Here is a 27,325-nt window from a genome sequence, read left to right as displayed (position 1 = left end):
TTCTATTCAATTTGCAACCTGATGGAGGTCAGTATAGACGGACTAATAGAATAAGTCCCACACACTGCTAGAAGGCCAAATATTTTTTCAGAGCTAGATGCAGAAAAATATTATATTCAATTTGCAACCTGATGGAGGTCAGTATAGATGGACTAATAGAACAAGTCCCACACACAGCTAGAAGCCCAAATATTTTTTCAGAGGTAGATGCAGAAAAAAATAATATTCAGTTTGCAACCTGATGGAGGTTAGTATAGATGGACAAATAGAACAAGTCCCACACACAGCTAGAAGCCCAAATATTTTTTCAGAGCTAGATGCAGAAAACAATTATATTCAATTTGCAACGTGATGTAGGTCAGTATAGATGGACTAATAGAATAAGTCCCACACACTGCTAGAAGCCCAAATATTTTTTCAGAGGTAGATGCAGAAAAAAATTCTATTCAATTTGCAACCTGGTGGAGGTCAGTATAGATGGACTAATAGAACAAATCCCACACACAGTTAGAAGCCCAAATATTTTTTTAGAGGTAGATGCAGAAAAAAATTATATTCAGTTTGCAACCTGATGGAGGTCAGTATAGAAGGACTAATAGAACAAGTCCCACACACAACTAGAAGCCCAAATATTTTTTCAGAGCTAGATGCAGAAAAAAATTATATTCAATTTGCAACGTGATGGAGGTCAGTATAGATGGAGTAATATATCAAGTCCAACACACTGCTAAAAGGCCAAATATTTTTTCAGAGCTAGATGCAGAAAAATATTATATTCAATTTGCAACCTGATGAAGGTCAGTATAGATGGACAAATAGAACAAGTCCCACACACAGTTAGAAGCCCAAATATTTTTTCAGAGGTAGATGCAGGAAAAAATTATATTCAATTTGCAACCTGATGGAGGTCAGTATAGATGGACTAATAGAACAAGTCCCACACACAGTTAGAAGCCCAAATATCTTTTTAGAGGTAGATGCAGAAAAAAATTATATTCAATTTGCAACCTGATGGAGGTCAGTATAGATGGACTAATATATCAAGTCCAACACACTGCTAAAAGGCCAAATATTTTTTCAGAGCTAGATGCAGAAAAAAATTATATTCAATTTGCAACCTGATGGAGGTCAGTATAGATGGACTATTAGAACAAGTCCCACACACTGCTAGAAGCCCAAATATTTTTTCAGAGCTAGATGCAGAAAAAAATTATATTCAATTTGCGACATAATGGAGGTCAGTATAGATGGACTAATAGAACAAGTCCCACACACTGCTAGAAGCCCAAATATTTTTTCAGAGCTAGATGCAGAAAAATATTATATTCAATTTGCAACCTGATGGAGGTCAGTATAGATGGACTAATAGAACAAGTCCCACACACAGTTAGAAGCCCAAATATTTTTTCAGAGGTAGATGCAGGAAAAAATTATATTCAATTTGCAACCTGATGGAGGTCAGTATAGATGGACTAATAGAACAAGTCCCACACACAACTAGAAGCCCAAATATTTTTTCAGGGCTAGATGCAGAAAAAAATTATATTCAATTTGCAACATGATGGAGGTCAGTATAGATGGACTAATATATCAAGTCCAACACACTGCTAAAAGGCCAAATATTTTTTCAGAGCTAGATGCAGAAAAAAATTATATTCAATTTGCAACCTGATGGAGGTCAGTATAGATGGACTAATAGAACAAGTCCCACACACTGCTAGAAGCCCAAATATTTTTTCAGAGCTAGATGCAGAAAAATATTATATTCAATTTGCAACCTGATGGAGGTCAGTATAGATGGACTAATAGAACAAGTCCCACACACTGCTAGAAGCCCAAATATTTTTTTCACAGGTAGATTCAGAAAAATATTATATTCAATTTGCAACCTGATGGAGGTCAGTATAGATGGATCAATAGAACAAGTCCCACACACTGCTAGAAGACCAAATATTTTTTCAGAGGTAGATGCAGAAAAAAATTATATTCAATTTGCAACCTGATGGAGGTCAGTATAGATGGACTAATAGATCAAGTCCCACACACTGCTAGAAGCCCAAATATTTTTTCAGAGGTAGATGCAGAAAAAAATTCTATTCAATTTGCAACCTGATGGAGGTCAGTATAGACGGACTAATAGAATAAGTCCCAAACACTGCTAGAAGGCCAAATATTTTTTCAGAGCTAGATGCAGAAAAATATTTTATTCAATTTGCAACCTGATGGAGTTCAGTATAGATGGACTAATAGAACAAGTCCCACACACAGCTAGAAGCCCAAATATTTTTTCAGAGGTAGATGCAGAAAAAAATTATATTCAGTTTGCAACCTGATGGACGTCAGTATAGATGGACAAATAGAACAAGTCCCACACACAGCTAGAAGCCCAAATATTTTTTCAGAGCTAGATGCAGAAAACAATTATATTCAATTTGCAATGTGATGTAGGTCAGTATAGATGGACTAATAGAATAAGTCCCACACACTGCTAGAAGGCCAAATATTTTTTCAGAGCTAGATGCAGAAAAATATTATATTCAATTTGCAACCTGATGGAGGTCAGTATAGATGTACTAATAGAACAAGTCCCACACACTGCTAGAAGGCCAAATATTTTTTCAGAGCTAGATGCAGAAAAAAAGTATATTCAATTTGCATCCTGATGGAGGTCAGTATAGATGGACTAATAGAACAAGTCCCACACACTGCTAGAAGGCCAAATATTTTTTCAGAGCTAGATGCAGAAAAAAATTATATTCAATTTGCAACCTGATGGAGGTCAGTATAGATGGACTAATAGAACAAGTCCCACACACTGCTAGAAGGCCAAATATTTTTTTCAGAGCTAGATGCAGAAAAAAATTATATTCAATTTGCAACCTGATGGAGGTCAGTATAGATGGACTAATAGAACAAGTCCCACACACTGCTAGAAGTCCAAATATTTTTTCAGAGCTAGATGCAGAAAAATATTATATTCAATTTGCAACGTGATGGAGGTCAGTATAGATGGATTAATAGAACAAGTCCCACACACTGCTAGAAGACCAAATATTTTTTCAGAGGTAGATGCAGAAAAAAATTATATTCAATTTGCAACCTGATGGAGGTCAGTATAGATGGACTAATAGAACAAGTCCCACACACAGCTAGAAGCCCAAATATTTTTTCAGAGGTAGATGCAGAAAAAAATTATATTCAATTTGCAACGTGATGGAGGTCAGTATAGATGGACTAACAGAACAAGTCCCACACACTGCTAGAAGGCCAAATATTTTTTCAGAGCTAGATGCAGAAAAATATTATATTCAATTTGCAACCTGATGGAGGTCAGTATAGATGGACTAATAGAACAAGTCCCACACACTGTTAGAAGCCCAAATATTTTTTCAGAGGTAGATGCAGGAAAAAATTATATTCAATTTGCAACCTGATGGAGGTCAGTATAGATGGACTAATAGAACAAGTCCCACACACAGTTAGAAGCCCAAATATTTTTTTAGAGGTAGATGCAGAAAAAAATTATATTCAGTTTGCAACCTGATGGAGGTCAGTATAGAAGGACTAATAGAACAAGTCCCACACACAACTAGAAGCCCAAATATTTTTTCAGAGCTAGATGCAGAAAAAAATTATATTCAATTTGCAACGTGATGGAGGTCAGTATAGATGGAGTAATATATCAAGTCCAACACACTGCTAAAAGGCCAAATATTTTTTCAGAGCTAGATGCAGAAAAAAATTATATTCAATTTGCAACCTGATGGAGGTCAGTATAGATGGACTAATAGAACAAGTCCCACACACTGCTAGAAGCCCAAATATTTTTTCAGAGCTAGATGCAGAAAAATATTATATTCAATTTGCAACCTGATGAAGGTCAGTATAGATGGACTAATAGAACAAGTCCCACACACAGTTAGAAGCCCAAATATTTTTTCAGAGGTAGATGCAGGAAAAAATTATATTCAATTTGCAACCTGATGGAGGTCAGTATAGATGGACTAATAGAACAAGTCCCACACACAGTTAGAAGCCCAAATATCTTTTTAGAGGTAGATGCAGAAAAAAATTATATTCAATTTGCAACCTGATGGAGGTCAGTATAGATGGACTAATATATCAAGTCCAACACACTGCTAAAAGGCCAAATATTTTTTCAGAGCTAGATGCAGAAAAAAATTATATTCAATTTGCAACCTGATGGAGGTCAGTATAGATGGACTAATAGAACAAGTCCCACACACTGCTAGAAGCCCAAATATTTTTTCAGAGCTAGATGCAGAAAAAAATTATATTCAATTTGCGACATAATGGAGGTCAGTATAGATGGACTAATAGAACAAGTCCCACACACTGCTAGAAGCCCAAATATTTTTTCAGAGCTAGATGCAGAAAAATATTATATTCAATTTGCAACCTGATGGAGGTCAGTATAGATGGACTAATAGAACAAGTCCCACACACAGTTAGAAGCCCAAATATTTTTTCAGAGGTAGATGCAGGAAAAAATTATATTCAATTTGCAACCTGATGGAGGTCAGTATAGATGGACTAATAGAACAAGTCCCACACACAACTAGAAGCCCAAATATTTTTTCAGAGCTAGATGCAGAAAAAAATTATATTCAATTTGAAACATGATGGAGGTCAGTATAGATGGACTAATATATCAAGTCCCACACACTGCTAGAAGCCCAAATATTTTTTCAGAGCTAGATGCAGAAAAATATTATATTCAATTTGCAACCTGATGGAGGTCAGTATAGATGGACTAATAGAACAAGTCCCACACACTGCTAGAAGCCCAAATATTTTTTTCACAGCTAGATTCAGAAAAATATTATATTCAATTTGCAACCTGATGGAGGTCAGTATAGATGGATCAATAGAACAAGTCCCACACACTGCTAGAAGACCAAATATTTTTTCAGAGGTAGATGCAGAAAAAAATTATATTCAATTTGCAACCTGATGGAGGTCAGTATAGATGGACTAATAGATCAAGTCCCACACACTGCTAGAAGCCCAAATATTTTTTCAGAGGTAGATGCAGAAAAAAATTCTATTCAATTTGCAACCTGATGGAGGTCAGTATAGACGGACTAATAGAATAAGTCCCACACACTGCTAGAAGGCCAAATATTTTTTCAGAGCTAGATGCAGAAAAATATTATATTCAATTTGCAACCTGATGGAGGTCAGTATAGATGGACTAATAGAACAAGTCCCACACACAGCTAGAAGCCCAAATATTTTTTCAGAGGTAGATGCAGAAAAAAATTATATTCAGTTTGCAACCTGATGGAGGTCAGTATAGATGGACAAATAGAACAAGTCCCACACACAGCTAGAAGCCCAAATATTTTTTCAGAGCTAGATGCAGAAAACAATTATATTCAATTTGCAACGTGATGTAGGTCAGTATAGATGGACTAATAGAATAAGTCCCACACACTGCTAGAAGGCCAAATATTTTTTCAGAGCTAGATGCAGAAAAATATTATATTCAATTTGCAACCTGATGGAGGTCAGTATAGATGTACTAATAGAACAAGTCCCACACACTGCTAGAAGGCCAAATATTTTTTCAGAGCTAGATGCAGAAAAAAAGTATATTCAATTTGCATCCTGATGGAGGTCAGTATAGATGGACTAATAGAACAAGTCCCACACACTGCTAGAAGGCCAAATATTTTTTCAGAGCTAGATGCAGAAAAAAATTATATTCAATTTGCAACCTGATGGAGGTCAGTATAGATGGACTAATAGAACAAGTCCCACACACTGCTAGAAGTCCAAATATTTTTTCAGAGCTAGATGCAGAAAAATATTATATTCAATTTGCAACCTGATGGAGGTCAGTATAGATGGATCAATAGAACAAGTCCCACACACTGCTAGAAGACCAAATATTTTTTCAGAGGTAGATGCAGAAAAAAATTATATTCAATTTGCAACCTGATGGAAGTCAGTATAGATGGACTAATAGATCAAGTCCCACACACTGCTAGAAGCCCAAATATTTTTTCAGAGGTAGATGCAGAAAAAAATTCTACTCAATTTGCAACCTGATGGAGGTCAGTATAGACGGACTAATAGAATAAGTCCCACACACTGCTAGAAGGCCAAATATTTTTTCAGAGCTAGATGCAGAAAAATATTATATTCAATTTGCAACCTGATGGAGGTCAGTATAGATGGACTAATAGAACAAGTCCCACACACAGCTAGAAGCCCAAATATTTTTTCAGAGGTAGATGCAGAAAAAAATTATATTCAGTTTGCAACCTGATGGAGGTCAGTATAGATGGACAAATAGAACAAGTCCCACACACAGCTAGAAGCCCAAATATTTTTTCAGAGCTAGATGCAGAAAACAATTATATTCAATTTGCAACGTGATGTAGGTCAGTATAGATGGACTAATAGAATAAGTCCCACACACTGCTAGAAGGCCAAATATTTTTTCAGAGCTAGATGCAGAAAAATATTATATTCAATTTGCAACCTGATGGAGGTCAGTATAGATGTACTAATAGAACAAGTCCCACACACTGCTAGAAGGCCAAATATTTTTTCAGAGCTAGATGCAGAAAAAAAGTATATTCAATTTGCATCCTGATGGAGGTCAGTATAGATGGACTAATAGAAGAAGTCCCACACACTGCTAGAAGGCCAAATATTTTTTCAGAGCTAGATGCAGAAAAAAAATATATTCAATTTGCAACCTGATGGAGGTCAGTATAGATGGACTAATAGAACAAGTCCCACACACTGCTAGAAGCCCAAATATTTTTTCAGAGGCAGATGCAGAAAAAAATTATACTCAATTTGCAACCTGATGGAGGTCAGTATAGATGGACTAATAGAACAAGTCCCACACACTGCTAGAAGCCCAAATATTTTTTCAGAGCTAGATGCAGAAAAATATTATATTCAATTTGCAACCTGATGGAGGTCAGTATAGATGGACTAATAGAACAAGTCCCACACACAGTTAGAAGCCCAAATATTTTTTCAGAGGTAGATGCAGGAAAAAATTATATTCAATTTGCAACCTGATGGAGGTCAGTATAGATGGACTAATAGAACAAGTCCCACACAGAGTTAGAAGCCCAAATATCTTTTTAGAGGTAGATGCAGAAAAAAATTATATTCAATTTGCAACATGATGGAGGTCAGTATAGATGGACTAATATATCAAGTCCAACACACTGCTAAAAGGCCAAATATTTTTTCAGAGCTAGATGCAGAAAAAAATTATATTCAATTTGCAACCTGATGGAGGTCAGTATAGATGGACTAATAGAACAAGTCCCACAAACTGCTAGAAGCCCAAATATTTTTTCAGAGCTAGATGCAGAAAAATATTATATTCAATTTGCAACCTGATGGAGGTCAGTATAGATGGACTAATAGAACGAGTCCCACACACTGCTAGAAGTCCAAATATTTTTTCAGAGCTAGATGCAGAAAAATATTATATTTAATTTGCAACGTGATGGAGGTCAGTATAGATGGATCAATAGAAAAAGTCCCACACACTGCTAGAAGACCAAATATTTTTTCAGAGGTAGATGCAGAAAAAAATTATATTCAATTTGCAACCTGATGGAGGTCAGTATAGATGGACTAATAGATCAAGTCCCACACACGGCTAGAAGCCCAAATATTTTTTCAGAGGTAGATGCAGAAAAAAATTCTATTCAATTTGCAACCTGATGGAGGTCAGTATAGACGGACTAATAGATTAAGTCCCACACACTGCTAGAAGGCCAAATATTTTTTCAGAGCTAGATGCAGAAAAATATTATATTCAATTTGCAACCTGATGGAGGTCAGTATAGATGGACTAATAGAACAAGTCCCACACACAGCTAGAAGCCCAAATATTTTTTCAGAGGTAGATGCAGAAAAAAATTATATTCAGTTTGCAACCTGATGGAGGTTAGTATAGATGGACAAATAGAACAAGTCCCACACACAGCTAGAAGCCCAAATATTTTTTCAGAGCTAGATGCAGAAAACAATTATATTCAATTTGCAACGTGATGTAGGTCAGTATAGATGGACTAATAGAATAAGTCCCACACACTGCTAGAAGGCCAAATATTTTTTCAGAGCTAGATGCAGAAAAATATTATATTCAATTTGCAACCTGATGGAGGTCAGTATAGATGGACTAATAGAACAAGTCCCACACACTGCTAGAAGCCCAAATATTTTTTCAGAGGTAGATGCAGAAAAAAATTATATTCAATTTGCAACCTGATGGAGGTCAGTATAGATGGACTAATAGAACAAGTCCCACACACTGCTAGAAGCCCAAATATTTTTTCAGAGCTAGATGCAGAAAAATATTATATTCAATTTGCAACCTGATGGAGGTCAGTATAGATGGACTAATAGAACAAGTCCCACACACAGTTAGAAGCCCAAATATTTTTTCAGAGGTAGATGCAGGAAAAAATTATATTCAATTTGCAACCTGATGGAGGTCAGTATAGATGGACTAATAGAACAAGTCCCACACAGAGTTAGAAGCCCAAATATCTTTTTAGAGGTAGAACCAGAAAAAAATTATATTCAATTTGCAACATGATGGAGGTCAGTATAGATGGACTAATATATCAAGTCCAACACACTGCTAAAAGGCCAAATATTTTTTCAGAGCTAGATGCAGAAAAAAATTATATTCAGTTTGCAACCTGATGGAGGTCAGTATAGATGGACTAATAGAACAAGTCTCACACACTGCTAGAAGCCCAAATATTTTTTCAGAGCTAGATGCAGAAAAATATTATATTCAATTTGCAACCTGATGGAGGTCAGTATAGATGGACTAATAGAACAAGTCCCACACACTGCTAGAAGCCCAAATATTTTTTCAGAGCTAGATGCAGAAAAATATTATATTCAATTTGCAACCTGATGGTGGTCAGTATAGATGGACTAATAGAACAAGTCCCACACACAGTTAGAAGCCCAAATATTTTTTCAGAGGTAGATGCAGGAAAAAATTATATTCAATTTGCAACCTGATGGAGGTCAGTATAGATGGACTAATAGAACAAGTCCCACACACTGCTAGAAGCCCAAATATTTTTTCAGAGCTAGATGCAGAAAAATATTATATTCAATTTGCAACCTGATGGAGGTCAGTATAGATGGACTAATAGAACAAGTCCCACACACTGCTAGAAGCCCAAATATTTTTTCAGAGCTAGATGCAGAAAAATATTATATTCAATTTGCAACCTGATGGAGGTCAGTATAGATGGACTAATAGAACAAGTCCCACACACTGCTAGAAGCCTAAATATTTTTTTCACAGCTAGATGCAGAAAAATATTATATTCAATTTGCAACCTGATGGAGGTCAGTATAGATGGACTAAACGAACAAGTCCCACACACTGCTAGAAGCCCAAATATTTTTTCAGAGCTAGATGCAGAAAAATATTATATTCAATTTGCAACCTGATGGATGTTAGTATAGATGGACTAATAGAACAAGTCCCACACATGGCTAGAAGCCCAAATATTTTTTCAGAGGTAGATGCAGAAAAAAATTCGATTCAATTTGCAACCTGATGGATTTCAGTATAGATGAACTAATAGAACAAGTCCCACACACTGCTAGAAGGCCAAATATTTTTTCAGAGCTAGATGCAGAAAAATATTATATTCAATTTGCAACGTGATGTAGGTCAGTTTAGATGGACTAATAGAACAATTCCCACACACTGCTAGAAGGCCAAATATTTTTTCAGAGCTAGATGCAGAAAAATATTATATTCAATTTGCAACCTGATGGAGGTCAGTATAGATGGAATAATAGAACAAGTCCCACACACTGCTAGAAGCCCAAATATTTTTTCAGAGCTAGATGCAGAAAAAAATTATATTCAATTTGCGACATAATGGAGGTCAGTATAGATGGAATAATAGAACAAGTCCCACACACTGCTAGAAGCCCAAATATTTTTTCAGAGCTAGATGCAGAAAAATATTATATTCAATTTGCAACCTGATGGAGGTCAGTATAGATGGACTAATAGAACAAGTCCCACACACAGTTAGAAGCCCAAATATTTTTTCAGAGGTAGATGCAGGAAAAAATTATATTCAATTTGCAACCTGATGGAGGTCAGTATAGATGGACTAATAGAACAAGTCCCACACACAACTAGAAGCCCAAATATTTTTTCAGAGCTAGATGCAGAAAAAAATTATATTCAATTTGCAACATGATGGAGGTCAGTATGGATGGACTAATAGAACAAGTCCCACACAGAGTTAGAAGCCCAAATATCTTTTTAGAGGTAGAACCAGAAAAAAATTATATTCAATTTGCAACATGATGGAGGTCAGTATAGATGGACTAATATATCAAGTCCAACACACTGCTAAAAGGCCAAATATTTTTTCAGAGCTAGATGCAGAAAAAAATTATATTCAATTTGCAACCTGATGGAGGTCAGTATAGATGGACTAATAGAACAAGTCTCACACACTGCTAGAAGCCCAAATATTTTTTCAGAGCTAGATGCAGAAAAATATTATATTCAATTTGCAACCTGATGGAGGTCAGTATAGATGGACTAATAGAACAAGTCCCACACACTGCTAGAAGCCCAAATATTTTTTCAGAGCTAGATGCAGAAAAATATTATATTCAATTTGCAACCTGATGGTGGTCAGTATAGATGGACTAATAGAACAAGTCCCACACACAGTTAGAAGCCCAAATATTTTTTCAGAGGTAGATGCAGGAAAAAATTATATTCAATTTGCAACCTGATGGAGGTCAGTATAGATGGACTAATAGAACAAGTCCCACACACTGCTAGAAGCCCAAATATTTTTTCAGAGCTAGATGCAGAAAAATATTATATTCAATTTGCAACCTGATGGAGGTCAGTATAGATGGACTAATAGAACAAGTCCCACACACTGCTAGAAGCCCAAATATTTTTTCAGAGCTAGATGCAGAAAAATATTATATTCAATTTGCAACCTGATGGAGGTCAGTATAGATGGACTAATAGAACAAGTCCCACACACTGCTAGAAGCCTAAATATTTTTTTCACAGCTAGATGCAGAAAAATATTATATTCAATTTGCAACCTGATGGAGGTCAGTATAGATGGACTAAACGAACAAGTCCCACACACTGCTAGAAGCCCAAATATTTTTTCAGAGCTAGATGCAGAAAAATATTATATTCAATTTGCAACCTGATGGATGTTAGTATAGATGAACTAATAGAACAATTCCCACACACTGCTAGAAGGCCAAATATTTTTTCAGAGGTAGATGCAGAAAAAAATTCGATTCAATTTGCAACCTGATGGATTTCAGTATAGATGAACTAATAGAACAAGTCCCACACACTGCTAGAAGGCCAAATATTTTTTCAGAGCTAGATGCAGAAAAATATTATATTCAATTTGCAACGTGATGTAGGTCAGTTTAGATGGACTAATAGAACATTTCCCACACACTGCTAGAAGGCCAAATATTTTTTCAGAGCTAGATGCAGAAAAATATTATATTCAATTTGCAACCTGATGGAGGTCAGTATAGATGGAATAATAGAACAAGTCCCACACACTGCTAGAAGCCCAAATATTTTTTCAGAGCTAGATGCAGAAAAAAATTATATTCAATTTGCGACATAATGGAGGTCAGTATAGATGGACTAATAGAACAAGTCCCACACACTGCTAGAAGCCCAAATATTTTTTCAGAGCTAGATGCAGAAAAATATTATATTCAATTTGCAACCTGATGGAGGTCAGTATAGATGGACTAATAGAACAAGTCCCACACACAGTTAGAAGCCCAAATATTTTTTCAGAGGTAGATGCAGGAAAAAATTATATTCAATTTGCAACCTGATGGAGGTCAGTATAGATGGACTAATAGAACAAGTCCCACACACAACTAGAAGCCCAAATATTTTTTCAGAGCTAGATGCAGAAAAAAATTATATTCAATTTGCAACATGATGGAGGTCAGTATAGATGGACTAATATATCAAGTCCAACACACTGCTAAAAGGCCAAATATTTTTTCAGAGCTAGATGCAGAAAAAAATTATATTCAATTTGCAACCTGATGGAGGTCAGTATAGATGGACTAATAGAACAAGTCCCACACACTGCTAGAAGCCCAGATATTTTTTCAGAGCTAGATGCAGAAAAATATTATATTCAATTTGCAACCTGATGGAGGTCAGTATAGATGGACTAATAGAACAAGTCCCACACACTGCTAGAAGCCCAAATATTTTTTTCACAGCTAGATTCAGAAAAATATTATATTCAATTTGCAACCTGATGGAGGTCAGTATAGATGGATCAATAGAACAAGTCCCACACACTGCTAGAAGACCAAATATTTTTTCAGAGGTAGATGCAGAAAAAAATTATATTCAATTTGCAACCTGATGGAGGTCAGTATAGATGGACTAATAGATCAAGTCCCACACACTGCTAGAAGCCCAAATATTTTTTCAGAGGTAGATGCAGAAAAAAATTCTATTCAATTTGCAACCTGATGGAGGTCAGTATAGACGGACTAATAGAATAAGTCCCACACACTGCTAGAAGGCCAAATATTTTTTCAGAGCTAGATGCAGAAAAATATTATATTCAATTTGCAACCTGATGGAGGTCAGTATAGATGGACTAATAGAACAAGTCCCACACACAGCTAGAAGCCCAAATATTTTTTCAGAGGTAGATGCAGAAAAAAATTATATTCAGTTTGCAACCTGATGGAGGTCAGTATAGATGGACAAATAGAACAAGTCCCACACACAGCTAGAAGCCCAAATATTTTTTCAGAGCTAGATGCAGAAAACAATTATATTCAATTTGCAACGTGATGTAGGTCAGTATAGATGGACTAATAGAATAAGTCCCACACACTGCTAGAAGGCCAAATATTTTTTCAGAGCTAGATGCAGAAAAATATTATATTCAATTTGCAACCTGATGGAGGTCAGTATAGATGTACTAATAGAACAAGTCCCACACACTGCTAGAAGGCCAAATATTTTTTCAGAGCTAGATGCAGAAAAAAAGTATATTCAATTTGCATCCTGATGGAGGTAAGTATAGATGGACTAATAGAACAAGTCCCACACACTGCTAGAAGGCCAAATATTTTTTCAGAGCTAGATGCAGAAAAAAATTATATTCAATTTGCAACCTGATGGAGGTCAGTATAGATGGACTAATAGAACAAGTCCCACACACTGCTAGAAGTCCAAATATTTTTTCAGAGCTAGATGCAGAAAAATATTATATTCAATTTGCAGCTTGATGGAGGTCAGTATAGATGGATCAATAGAACAAGTCCCACACACTGCTAGAAGACCAAATATTTTTTCAGAGGTAGATGCAGAAAAAAATTATATTCAATTTGCAACCTGATGGAAGTCAGTATAGATGGACTAATAGATCAAGTCCCACACACTGCTAGAAGCCCAAATATTTTTTCAGAGGTAGATGCAGAAAAAAATTCTATTCAATTTGCAACCTGATGGAGGTCAGTATAGACGGACTAATAGAATAAGTCCCACACATTGCTAGAAGGCCAAATATTTTTTCAGAGCTAGATGCAGAAAAATATTATATTCAATTTGCAACCTGATGGAGGTCAGTATAGATGGACTAATAGAACAAGTCCCACACACAGCTAGAAGCCCAAATATTTTTTCAGAGGTAGATGCAGAAAAAAATTATATTCAGTTTGCAACCTGATGGAGGTCAGTATAGATGGACAAATAGAACAAGTCCCACACACAGCTAGAAGCCCAAATATTTTTTCAGAGCTAGATGCAGAAAACAATTATATTCAATTTGCAACGTGATGTAGGTCAGTATAGATGGACTAATAGAATAAGTCCCACACACTGCTAGAAGGCCAAATATTTTTTCAGAGCTAGATGCAGAAAAATATTATATTCAATTTGCAACCTGATGGAGGTCAGTATAGATGTACTAATAGAACAAGTCCCACACACTGCTAGAATGCCAAATATTTTTTCAGAGCTAGATGCAGAAAAAAAGTATATTCAATTTGCATCCTGATGGAGGTCAGTATAGATGGACTAATAGAAGAAGTCCCACACACTGCTAGAAGGCCAAATATTTTTTCAGAGCTAGATGCAGAAAAAAATTATATTCAATTTGCAACCTGATGGAGGTCAGTATAGATGGACTAATAGAACAAGTCCCACACACTGCTAGAAGCCCAAATATTTTTTCAGAGGCAGATGCAGAAAAAAATTATATTCAATTTGCAACCTGATGGAGGTCAGTATAGATGGACTAATAGAACAAGTCCCACACACTGCTAGAAGCCCAAATATTTTTTCAGAGCTAGATGCAGAAAAATATTATATTCAATTTGCAACCTGATGGAGGTCAGTATAGATGGACTAATAGAACAAGTCCCACACACAGTTAGAAGCCCAAATATTTTTTCAGAGGTAGATGCAGGAAAAAATTATATTCAATTTGCAACCTGATGGAGGTCAGTATAGATGGACTAATAGAACAAGTCCCACACAGAGTTAGAAGCCCAAATATCTTTTTAGAGGTAGATGCAGAAAAAAATTATATTCAATTTGCAACATGATGGAGGTCAGTATAGATGGACTAATATATCAAGTCCAACACACTGCTAAAAGGCCAAATATTTTTTCAGAGCTAGATGCAGAAAAAAATTATATTCAATTTGCAACCTGATGGAGGTCAGTATAGATGGACTAATAGAACAAGTCCCACACACTGCTAGAAGCCCAAATATTTTTTCAGAGCTAGATGCAGAAAAATATTATATTCAATTTGCAACCTGATGGAGGTCAGTATAGATGGACTAATAGAACGAGTCCCACACACTGCTAGAAGTCCAAATATTTTTTCAGAGCTAGATGCAGAAAAATATTATATTTAATTTGCAACGTGATAGAGGTCAGTATAGATGGACTAATAGAACAAGTCCCACACACTGCTCGAAGGCCAAATATTTTTTCAGAGCTAGATGCAGAAAAATATTATATTCAATTTGCAACCTGATGGAGGTCAGTATAGATGGACTAATAGAACAAGTCCCACACACAGCTAGAAGCCCAAATATTTTTTCAGAGGTATATGCAGAAAAAAATTATATTCAATTTGCAACCTGATGGAGGTCAGTAAAGATGGACTAATAGAACAAGTCCCACACAGTGCTAGAAGGCCATATATTTTTTCAGAACTAGATGCAGAAAAATATTATATTCAATTTGCAACCTGATGGCGGTCAGTATAGATGGACTAATAGAACAAGTCCCACACACTGCTAGAAGACCAAATATTTTTTCAGAGCTAGATGCAGAAAAAAATGATATTCAATTTGCAACCTGATGGAGATCAGTATAGATGGACGAATAGAACAAGTCCCAGACACAGCCAGAAGCCCAAATATTTCTTCAGAGGTAGATGCAGAAAAAAATTATCTTCAATTTGCAACCTTATGGAGGTCAGTATAGATGGACTAATAGAATGATGCTATGCCCAAAACATTTTACTTCACTTGGTGCAGTAAAAAAATTGGTATTCTATACACAGGTGGTGTAGCTTGCAACACAGATAAGCTACTCCACTGACTAACACACTCTGCAATAGGCCAAAAAGGATTAGCTTTGCTAGATTTAGCCAAATGCTGTGAAAAAAACTTGCATAGCACAGACCTACCTGGCAAAAATTGATAGGAACTGATCTAACTTAGTCCTGAAAGGACTGCAATTACAATTAGTCTTTACTCCCAACCAATCTATTTAAGAGCACAGACCTGCCTGATAAAAGTCGTAGGAAATGCTGTAACCTAGTCCTTAAAAGGACTGCAATCACAACTATTCCCTACTTCCAAGCTATCTGTAGATTTGTTCGAAAATTGGCTTGAAATTAACAAGGTTTAGCGCACACAGCAACAGCGGTGCCGTCTAACACGCAGCTGCAACAATCTCAAATTTGAGCTGTTTTGGGTGGTGTTCGAGCCGTTCGGCGAACACGAACGATTTGATAAAAATTCGTCTGTTCGAGGTTATGTTCGATAACTGTTCATGCACCAAAATCATAACTTGATTTTTTCTCAGTAATGATGAAAATTAATGTTAATACGCAGTTTGAGTGTACAGCGGGGTGGGGGGAGGGGCAGGGGATGGATCTCTGCAGGAATAATGAAGATCTCCATTTTTTTTTCTCTTTCCCGCATTTACAGTGGGGAGGTGCAATCTGTTAGCCTATCAGCAGCGCACACACGGAGCGAAGTGCTTTTTTTCACACAAGCAAGGGCATGTGTCATTGGCAGTGTATGTCACATGTCCTTGCCCTATAAGACCAAGCCATTTGCCCATTCGCCACCATTTTCTCATTGCTGCAGCTGCATGTTAGACGGCACCGCTGTTGCTGTGTGCGCTATACCTTGTTAATTTCAAGCCAATTTTCGCACAAATCTACAGATAGCTTGGGAGTAGGGAATAGTTGTGATTGCAGTCCTTTTAAGGACTTTTATCAGGCAGGTCTGTGCTCTTAAATAGATAGATTGTGGGAGTAAAGACTAATTGTAATTGCAGTCCTTTTCAGGACTAGGTTACATCAGTTCCTATCATTTTTTGCCAGGCAGGTCTGTGCCAGGGCTGTGCAAGTTTTTTTCACAGCATTTGGCTGAATCTAGCAAAGCTAATCCTTTTTGGCCTATTGCAGAGTGTGTTAGTCAGTGGAGTAGCCTATCTGTGTTGCAAGATATACCACCTGTGTATAGAATACCAATTTTTTTACTGCACCTAGTGAAGTAAAATCTTTTGGGCATAGCATCATTCTATTAGTCCATCTATACTGACCTCCATCAGGATGCAAATTGAATATAATTTTTTTCTGCATCTAGCTCTGAAAAAATATTTGGGCTTCTAGCAGTGTGTGGGACTTGTTCTATTAGTCCATCTATACTGACCTCCATCAGGTTGCAAACTGAATATAATTTTTTTCTGCATCTAGCTCTGAAAAAATATTTGGGCTTCTAGCAGTGTGTGGGACTTGTTCTATTAGTCCATCTATACTGACCTCCATCAGGTTACAAACTGAATATAATTTTTTTCTGCATCTAGCTCTGAAAAAATATTTGGCCTTCTAGCAGTGTGTGGGACTTGTTTTATTAGTCCATCTATACTGACCTCCATCACGCTGCAAATTCAAAATAATTTTTTGTCTGCATCTAGCTTTGAAAAATATTTGGCCTTCTAGCAGTGTGTGGGACTTTCTCTATTAGTCCATCTATACTGACCTCCATCAGGTTGCAAATTAAAAATAATTTTTATCTGCATCTACCTCTGAAAAAATATTTGGGCTTCTAGCTGTGTGTGGGACTTGTTCTATTAGTCCATCTATACTGACCTCCATCAGGTTGCAAACTGAATATAATTTTTTTCTGCATCTAGCTCTGAAAAAATATTTGGCCTTCTAGCAGTGTGTGGGACTTTTTCTATTAGTCCATCTATACTGACCTCCATCAGGTTGCAAATTAAAAATAATTTATATCTGCATCTAGCTCTGAAAAAATATTTGGCCTTCTAGCAGGGTGTGGGACTTTCTCTATTAGTCCATCTATACTGACCTCCATCAGGTTGCAAATTAAAAATAATTTTTTGTCTGCATCTAGCTCTGAAAAATATTTGGCCTTCTAGCAGTGTGTGGGACTTTCTCTATTAGTCCATCTATACTGACCTCCATCAGGTTGCAAACTGAATATATTTTTTTTCTGCATCTACCTGTGAAAAAATATTGGGCTTCTAGCTGTGTGTGGGACTTGTTCTATTAATCCATCTATACAGTCCTCCATCAGGTTGCAAACTGAATATAATTTTTTTCTGCATCTACCTCTGAAAAAATATTTGGGCTTCTAGCTGTGTGTGGGACTTGTTCTATTAATCCATCTATACAGACCCCCATCAGGTTGCAAACTGAATATAATTTTTTTCTGCATCTACCTCTGAAAAAATATTTGGGCTTCTAGCTGTGTGTGGGACTTGTTCTATTAGTCCATCTATACTGACCTCCATCAGGTTGCAAACTGAATATAATTTTTTTCTGCATCTAGCTCTGAAAAAATATTTGGCCCTCTAGCAGTGTGTGGGACTTTCTCTATTAGTCCATCTATACTGACCTCCATCAGGTTGCAAACTGAATGCAATTTTTTTCTGCATCTACCTCTGAAAAAATATTTGGGCTTCTAGCTGTGTGTGGGACTTGTTCTATTAGTCCATCTATACTGACCTCCATCAGGTTGCAAATTGAATATAATTTTTTTCTGCATCTAACCTAGCCAATAGTTTTGGCCTAATACCACAGTTTGGCCACTCAGCTCTACTCGGTTCCCATCCATTATTTTTTTGTGCAAACAACTCCAGAGTTGTGAATTAGATAACCACCAAAATGAGTGGAAAAAGGCCTGCTGCTGGTGGAAAGGGGAATAGGCGTGTTGGGAAGGGGAAAAAAAGTTGTGTCCGTGGGGTAGGTGTTAAAGCAACAGTAACATCTGCAGAAGAAAGACCATCTTCCAGCCAAACTAAAATGTCTACTTCTTTTAGCGGACAATGTGATAAGATCCCTTTCTTACGGCCACGCCAATCGCTACAAATTCCAGATGAGGCACAAAAACAGCAGGTGCTTCAATGGATATCAAGTGCTCCTTTAAGTCGGCTCTCCTCCACATCAACTTCAACATCACAAATACTCCAGTCCTCAAAGGTGTCACCCCAATCGCACTTACTTCCTCACAGCTCCCAAATCTCCAGCTGCCCGTCTGAGTATGAGGTAGAACAGATGGTTGAGTCTGCAGAGCTGTTTACTCATACTATAGTCTGGGAATCAGAGGTCGACTCCAGCGCTTCTGTGAATCCAGACGAGGAAATGATCTGCACTGATGCCCAGAATCTTTATGAGTCGGATCCAGGACCAGACGCAGAAGGTTCTGACCATAATGTAGACCCTCATTCCCAAACTGTAACTCCTGTTGGTGGAGACAATGAGGAAGACGATGATGAGACTCAAATACCTGATTGGAGCGACAACTTTAGTAGACGACGGGTGTGATAACGCACAGGGTGATGATGATGAGGTTGGAGATCCCACTTACTGTCAACCCACAGTCAGCCAAGAGATGAGGTCAGCAGAGGAGGTGGAGAAAGATGCTAGTGACGACGAGGTCAGGTTGCGCCTTCCTGGACAGAGACGTAGTACTGGAAGCACGTCAACAACTGCATCCTCAAACACAACTCTGCCTCTCACCACAACTCGTGGTGGCTCTTCAGGTCACATGGGTGCTAAGCCTTGCATAGCCTGGGCATTTTTTCAGATCAATAAAGATGACCCAACTTGTGTTATCTGTAACATTTGTCAGCAAAAGCTAAGTAGAGGCCAAAAAATACATAGTTTGAGTACTTCATGCATGAACCGGCACATGGAAATGAAGCATAAGTTGCAGTGGGAAGCTCAGTGTGCTACAATGCGGCCTAGCCGGCTGGGCCAACCACCGTCTGCCATAACTTGTGCATCCGCGGCCTCTTCATCCTCTGTGACTGGGGGGACAGCAGTCACACCTGTTTTGGGGCGCAGACCTGCCACCTCTTTACCCGCAACAGCCAGCGTGATTGGCAGGTCATCATTTTCTTTGGAGGTGGTAACACCAACTGGTGTTGAGCGCTGTCCGACATCGATAGCACCACCTTTGGATCAAGACAACCTAACATGTCCGCCTGCATCTTCCTCACAGACCGGCAGTTTGCCGGGGACACCCTTATCAACCCCGTCTAAGCACCATAGCCAGCCCTCTGTCCCTCAGATGTGGACAAGTAAAAGACCATTTCCTCCTAGCTATGAGAAAGCTAAGAGGTTGAATTTCACCATTTGCAAGCTCTTGGCTACAGAAATGCTGCCTTTCCGCCTGGTGGACACAGAGGATTTTCGAGACCTTATGTCCGTCGCAGTGCCCCAGTACCAGATGCCCAGTCGGCACTACTTCTCAAGGAAAGATGTGCCTGCGCTCCACCAGCATGTCGCACACAACATCACTGCTTCTTTGAGAAACTCTGTGTGTGACAGGGTGCATTTCACCACAGACACTTGGACGAATAGGCATGGACAGGGGCGTTACATGTCGCTGACTGGGCACTGGGTAACTATGGTGACTGCAGGACAAGGGGCTGCTGTCCAAGTCTTGCCGTCCCCACGAGTTGTGCGTCAATCCTCTTTATGTCAAAGTTCCTCCACTGCTTCTGCCTCCTCAACCTCCTCTCGGTCTTCCACCTGCACCCAAAGCCTGTCTGGTCATGCCACAAGCTTTCTAACTGCGCAGAAGGGATCCTGCACACCTCCTTACTATGCTGGCAGTAGGGCTCAACGTCATCAGGCGGTTTTTACTTTGAAATGTCTGGGAAATGTGAGTCACACAGCTGAGGAGTTGTGGTCAGCTCTGGAGAACCAATTTCATGAATGGTTGTCTCCACTGGACCTGAAACCAGGGAAGGCCGTGTGCGACAATGCTGCAAACCTGGGTGCGGCCCTTCGCCGGGGCAATGTCACACACGTGCCTTGTATGGCTCACGTGTTCAACCTGGTTGTCCAGCAATTTTTAGCCCACTATCCCAGACTAGATGGCCTTCTGCAGAGGGCACGGTCGCTGTGTGCTCACTTCCGCCGTTCGCATCCCGCAGCTCAGCGACTTACATCTCTACAGAAGTCGTTGGGCCTGCCACTTCACCGGCTAAAATGCGATGTGCCTACCCGGTAGAATTCAACTCTGCACATGTTGCAGCGACTGTGGCAGCACCGACAAGCCCTGGTGCAATACGTTCTGACGTATAGCCTGGGCCAACGAGATCCAGAGGTGGGGCAAATTACGCTGGAGGAGTGGTCTCAGATCAGGGACCTATGCACCCTTCTGCACAGTTTTGAAATGGCGACGAAGATGTTTAGTGCTGACGATGCCATTATCAGCATGACTATTCCAGTGATTTACATGCTGGAGCACATGTTGAACAGAATTCGGAGTCAGGTGGTGGAGGAAGTAGAGGAGGAGGAGTTGTATGCGGAAGGGCTAACATCTGCAAGGTCCAGACGGTCGGCAGCACCAAGGCGGCAGGCATGTGAGGGTGGGGGAGATGGTTTTACCAGGGTGCATGGTAGCAGCCAAACTAGTGAGGAAGGTGCAGGAGCCCAGGAAGAAGTGGAGGACGAACTGATGGAAGACTCATCAGATGAGGGAGACCTTGATCACATTTCTGTTGTGCGAGGTTGGGGGGAGAGGACAGAGGAAGGAAGCATGATTGTTACCTCGCCACCAACACAACAGGGACTTGGTGCTCCTGGATGAGCAACACACATGAGTGCCTTCTTGCTGCACTACCTGCAACATGACCCTCGAATTGTGAGAATTAGAAATAATCCTGACTACTGGGTTGCCACACTGTTAGATCCCCGGTACAAAAGTAAATTTGCAGAAATTATTCCTGCCATAGAAAGGGATGCACGCATGCAGGAGTATCAGCAGAGACTGTTGCAGAATCTTACATGTGCTTTTCCACAAAACACCAGTGGTGCACGTAGTGAATCTCACAGTTCCAACTTGCCAACCGTGGGACCGTCAAGTGTTCAGCACTCAAACCGTAACAGAACCACAGTATCTGCTGGTAACATCAATTTTGCGGAATCATTTCACCACTTTTTTAGCCCATCCTTTGCAAGGCCATAGGAGACAAGAAGTCTGACACATAGTCAACGCCTAGAGACGATGGTACAGGAGTATCTCCAAGTAAACATTGTAGCCATGACTGTGTCACTGGACCCTTGCTCCTTTTGGGCTTCCAATCTGGATAAATGGCCGGAGCTAGTCACTTACGCCTTGGAGATCTTGTCATGCCCCGCAGCCAGCGTTCTGTCTGAACGTGTGTTCAGCGCTGCTGGTGGTGTGCTGACAGATAAGCGCACGTGGCTCTCCACTGATAATGTAGACAGACTCACGTTCATAAAGATGAACAAATCATGGATCCGAAATGACTTTTCTACCCCTGTGTCATCCTGGGGAGAGTAAAAGCTTGATGATTGGTTAAAATCACCCTACCAACCGTTTTAAGCTTTCAAATTACTAATCATGTTTATCTGTATCTTGGCTGGAAAATAATTTGGGCTTTGTAGCAGTCTGCAGCACTGATTCTATTAGGCCATCTATAATAAGCTCCACCAGATTTAAAATTACTAATCATGTTTATCTGTATCTTGACTGGAAAATAATTTGGGCTTTGTAGCAGTGTGCAGCACTGATCCTATTAGGCCATCTATACTAAGCTCCACCAGATTTAAAATTAATAATAATTTTTAGCTGCATCTAGCCCGGAAAATAATTTTGGGGCTCCGAGATGCGCAAGACATATAAGTGCCTTCTTGCTGCACTACCTACAACATGACCCTCATATTGTCAGAATTCGAAGTAATCATGACTACTGGGTTGCCACACTCTTAGATCCCCCAAACTTTTCGATCAACCTTTTCATTTTAATAAAGACCAAAAAAATGGTCATTTTTGAATTTATAAGCATTAGCAGGTTATTAGAAACTGAAATCAAACAGTTTTCAACTCAAAACTTTATTCTAGGTGATGTTACATTTTCACATAGGACCCCTTGTTCGAAAGGAGCTTCTGAACTCTCTCGTCCATTGAATTTGTCAGGTTTTGGATGGTTTCTGCTTCAATTGTTTTGCATGAGGACAGAATACCCTCCCAGAGCTGTTGCTTAGATGTGAACTGCCTCCCGCCATCATAGACACTCCTTTTGATGATGCTCCAGAGGTTCTGAATGGGTTAGAGGTCAGGGGAGCATGGGGGTCACACCATAAGTTTGTCCCCTTTTATGCCCATATCAGCCAGAGATGCAGATGTTTTATGTGCAGCATGAGATGGTGCATTATCATGTAAAAAAATGATCTTGCTGTGAAATACACGGTTCTTCTTCTTGAACCATGGCAGGAAGTGCTGTTTGAGAAAATCCACATACATTATGGAGTTCATCTTTAGCGCCTTCAGGGATCCTAAAGGGGCCGACAATCTCTCTCCCCATGATTCCAGCCCAAAACATTACTCCACCTCCTCCTTGTTGGCGCTGTAGCCGTGTTTGCGTGGGGTGTCCATCAACCTGCCATCCTCCACTCCATCCATCTGGACCATCGAGCGCTGCACGGCACTCATCCGTGAACAAAACAGTTTTGAAATCAGTCTTCATGTAATGTTTGGCCCACTGGAGCCGTTTCTGCTTGTGTGAATTGGATAGAGGAGGTCGACAGGATGGCGTATGCACAGCTGCAAACCTCTGAAGGACCCTGCATCTTGTTGTTCGGGGAACGTTGGAGGCACCAGCAGCTTCAAAAACTTGTCTGCTGCTATGACAAGGCTTTTTTGCCGCTGCTCTTTTAACCTGACGTAATTGCCTGTAGGAAAGAGTCCTCAATTTGCCCTTATCAGCAAGCACACGTGTGTACTGTGAATCAGCTACATACTTCTTGATTGCCAAGACACTTCATCCTGATCATCGCACAATGTTGATTGTAGTCATGCCTTGACCTAAACACTTCACAATTTGTTGCTTCTCAGCAGCCGACACATCCTTTTCTTTCCCATTTTGGCAGAAAATGTAGGCTGCTTAATAATGTGAGACAGCCTTCTTAAGTAGTCTTGCCTTTCATTGGACACACCTGCCAAACTAATTAGCACAGGTGTCTGCAATTGCTTACAGTGATATAAAGAGCCCTGACACACGTCACCATCAATGAGTTTAACTGACAAACAAACAAATTCTTCCCTTATCACTCCTAAACACCTTTTGCATAATAATTTGGAACACAGTGTACATGTGCTTTTCCACAAAACACCAGTGGTTCACGTAGTGAATCTTACAGTTCTAACTTGCCAACCGTGGTCTGTATGGAGTTGTTCAATAAAGGGCCCAAAATTAAGATAACATAGATGGGAGAGGTCTCTATGAATAGAAATTCCTAAGTATTTGATACCCTGTGAGGGCCAGGCAAAGGGAAAGTTGGACTGGATGGAATCCTATATGGATTTGGGGAGGGAGACATCGAGGGCCTCAGACTTCGCTGCATTGATTTTAAAATTTGACCATGTAACAAAGTGATTTATTTCAGCCATAACAGCATGGATGGATATATGTAATTGAGCGATATATACTAGGACATCATCAGCAAATAGAGAGCACTTGTACTCGGTGCCTCCCACCTCAATCCACCTAATATTGGGGTTATGTCGAATTGATGAGAGCAGGTGCTCCGTCACTAGGATGTATAAGAGAGGGGACAGAGGACATCCCTGCCTTGTCCCATTGGTGATTGTGAAAGGTGATGAAAATGTTCTGATGCACCCCCTGGGCCTTGGGACACCCGGAGCCGGACCCTTTTTGGTGGATGCTGGTGGTTGTAGTCTTCGTGGCGGCGACCCGGTTCCGTGGCTCAGGGTGGTCAAACCAGTGGCGGAACTATTTATGTGGTTTTGATGTTTAAATGTCCGACTACGCCACCCGTGGATTGCGGTCAGAGAGAACCGCCGCTGCAGGGCAGACCGCTGAGGCTGGTGTTGTGGGTGCAGCAGAGCGTAGCATAATTCCCCACGGGAGGAGTATAGCCTCAGGGCAGTGTATGCGGAGGTTGGGGATGATGGTGCAGGGCAGCAGCAGTAACGACACGGAGTCAGTGATGCAGTCCAGGGCCTTTACTCACAGTTCTTATTATCCAGACCACGTCTGCAGGTAACGGATGCCCACGTCGTACTGTGCTCACCAGGTGAGGGGCTCAGACAACTCCCAGATAACTTTGGAGCGCTTCACAGGACCCCCTTTGTGTGTCCTTTGTCTGGCCTTTCTTATCAACCCTTCTGCCGGCTGCCTCGGGCCTCCTCTTGGTAAACTTGGCGCCAGTTTCCCTGACCCTATGTGGTGCCTTCCTAGCGGGTGTAGCGAGGGGCTGCACCACATAAAATGTCACAGCCTCCAGTTTCTAGCTGAGGGTCGTTTCCTGCCTCCACTAGTTTCGGGGACCGGTCTCCCCCTTTGGCCTGACCCCTCCACGCAGGTGGATTCTGGCGTGCGGTGGCGACTCACCCGTCCGCACCCCTGGGATCCCTTCATTCCTCGTTCCTGGAGCCTTCTCCGCTCCTCTTCCTTCCTTCTCCCTCTTCCAGGCCTGGGCCTCTGTTACTAGGCCCGCTTCCGGAGCAGAGCTCATGCAGAGCCCCTGCTCCCTGCCACTTCTGCTCAGACTTCTCTGCACTGAACTAATATGGTGCCCACCTTTTATACTCCCTTCTCAATGCACCCAGGAACTGCTTCCTCCCTGCTCCTGCACTACAGGGTTCCCCTTCCTCAGTGTTCCCTACCCCCACTCCAGCCAGGGACAGGGACTGTCGTGCCCATCTCAGAGGCATATTGGTCGCCCTGCCCCCGGCAATGTGGTGTAATGCATGCAGGTGTCGGGTCCTGATCCACACTCCATCCTTACCTGAGAGTGAGATATCACACCTCTGGGTGAGGTGCAATACCTCTGTAGCAACCGAGCCCTCAGGGTGCTACAGTTCCATTTATCTTCAGCCTAGGTGACGTATTGTGATACAGGGCCGTGATTTTGGCTATAAAAGGGTCCCCTAAACCCCTACCCCAAGCTTTTTAAGAGAATCATATATGGCGTGCCAGGAGACTCTATGGAATGCTTTCTCAGCATCCAACGAGAGTATCTAATTACAAATTTTTAACTGCATCTAGCCCAGGAAATACTTTGTGCCTAGTAGCAGTGTCTGCTAGTCAGCGGATTATCCCGGCTGTTAAGCAAGCTACACCACCTGTAGTTTGGACACTTAATTTTTTCAAAGGAAATGCTTCGGGACCACGGGATACTCAGTGAAGAGCATCAGGAGGCTCCCCAAGGCATAGGGGCTGGGACTGGCAGTAGGATGCCTTGCGGTGGACAGCCGAGCTCGATCCTTATAAAAGCTTTTTAACTGCAGCAGCTTTAGTGGACGCTACTGGAGCTGGAATTACGCGGCTGCTGGCATGAAACTTGCCCTCCAATAGATCCTTGTAAATGGATTTAAAGTGTATTCATTCAAATTAGAGAGACAATTTAAATTAAAAAGCTTAGAGCTGCCTCCACCACAGGGGGGCTCGCTCGACCCACCAGCGGACAGGCACCAGTATTGGGAGAGGGGGGCTGGCCGTCAGGGTTCACCGCGGCTCTGGCACAAACCCGGCGACACGGAGGTGGCACGGGCAGGAGCGGACTGAACGTGTCGGCTTCTCACTTTTTGGATTTTAGAAGGGCATGGCATGCCTATATCTGTGTCTCCCCCTCCTTTTACTCCTCCACCTCTTTTCTTTTCGCATGACTATATGTACTTGTCACTTTTCCATGTGTTAGTTGTGTCTTCTGAGCAGTTTGTCAGCTTTTGGACACCTTTGAAGGTGTTTTCTATGTGTTTCTATGTGTTTTTGTTTGCCTGCCATTGATTTTAATGGTGTTCGAAGGTGTTCGACGAACAGTTTGACGAACAGTTCGGCGAACACACGGGTGTTCGACGAACCGAACCGAACTCGAACACTACGGGGGTGGCTCAACACTAGTAGCCTGTCTTTGTGATACATACACTGTCACAGGCTCATCAGGCTATATCTGCTGCGAGGTGGCCAGGTCAAAGCATAGCAAAAAAGTGGATGTTTTCCTGCCTTCTCACACCTCTCTGTAGCGTAATAGTGTAAAAGGTGGGGCACAGAATAGAGGCAGGGGCAGTAGGTTTAACTAACTTGCTGTCTCCTCTCCAATCACAGCACCTTTATAGTCGGCGCCACCGGCAAGGCTTCTGGGGGAGGGGGGAAAAGGCGCCACAGGAGACTACAAGTTAGCTTCACCGTCTCCCTGCTGCACCTAGCATTAAAGTCTGCAGCTGGCACTGACAATAAAAGTGCTGTGATTGGACAACAAGTAAAATTAACTTTCTGACTCCCTGTGGCACCCCTCCAACGCCCTGTGTGACTCAAACAGTCGCACATAACCAAGGTCGGCCATGGGTGTGAACACCCTTTGCCATCAAAGCAGGATCAATTCTTCTAGGTATATTTGCAAAGTCAGGGATTTTGTAGGATTATAGTCAGTGTATGAGTAAACATTGATACCAAACAGGACATAATGGATATTATTTTTATATCTGAGTTGAA

Source organism: Phyllobates terribilis, unplaced genomic scaffold (genome assembly GCF_046119375.1).
Source record: "Phyllobates terribilis strain yellow unplaced genomic scaffold, ASM4611937v1 Scaffold_2__4_contigs__length_985480577, whole genome shotgun sequence".
In the NCBI taxonomy this organism is placed as follows: domain Eukaryota; kingdom Metazoa; phylum Chordata; class Amphibia; order Anura; family Dendrobatidae; genus Phyllobates; species Phyllobates terribilis.
Note: the sequence above shows the minus strand (reverse complement) of the source record.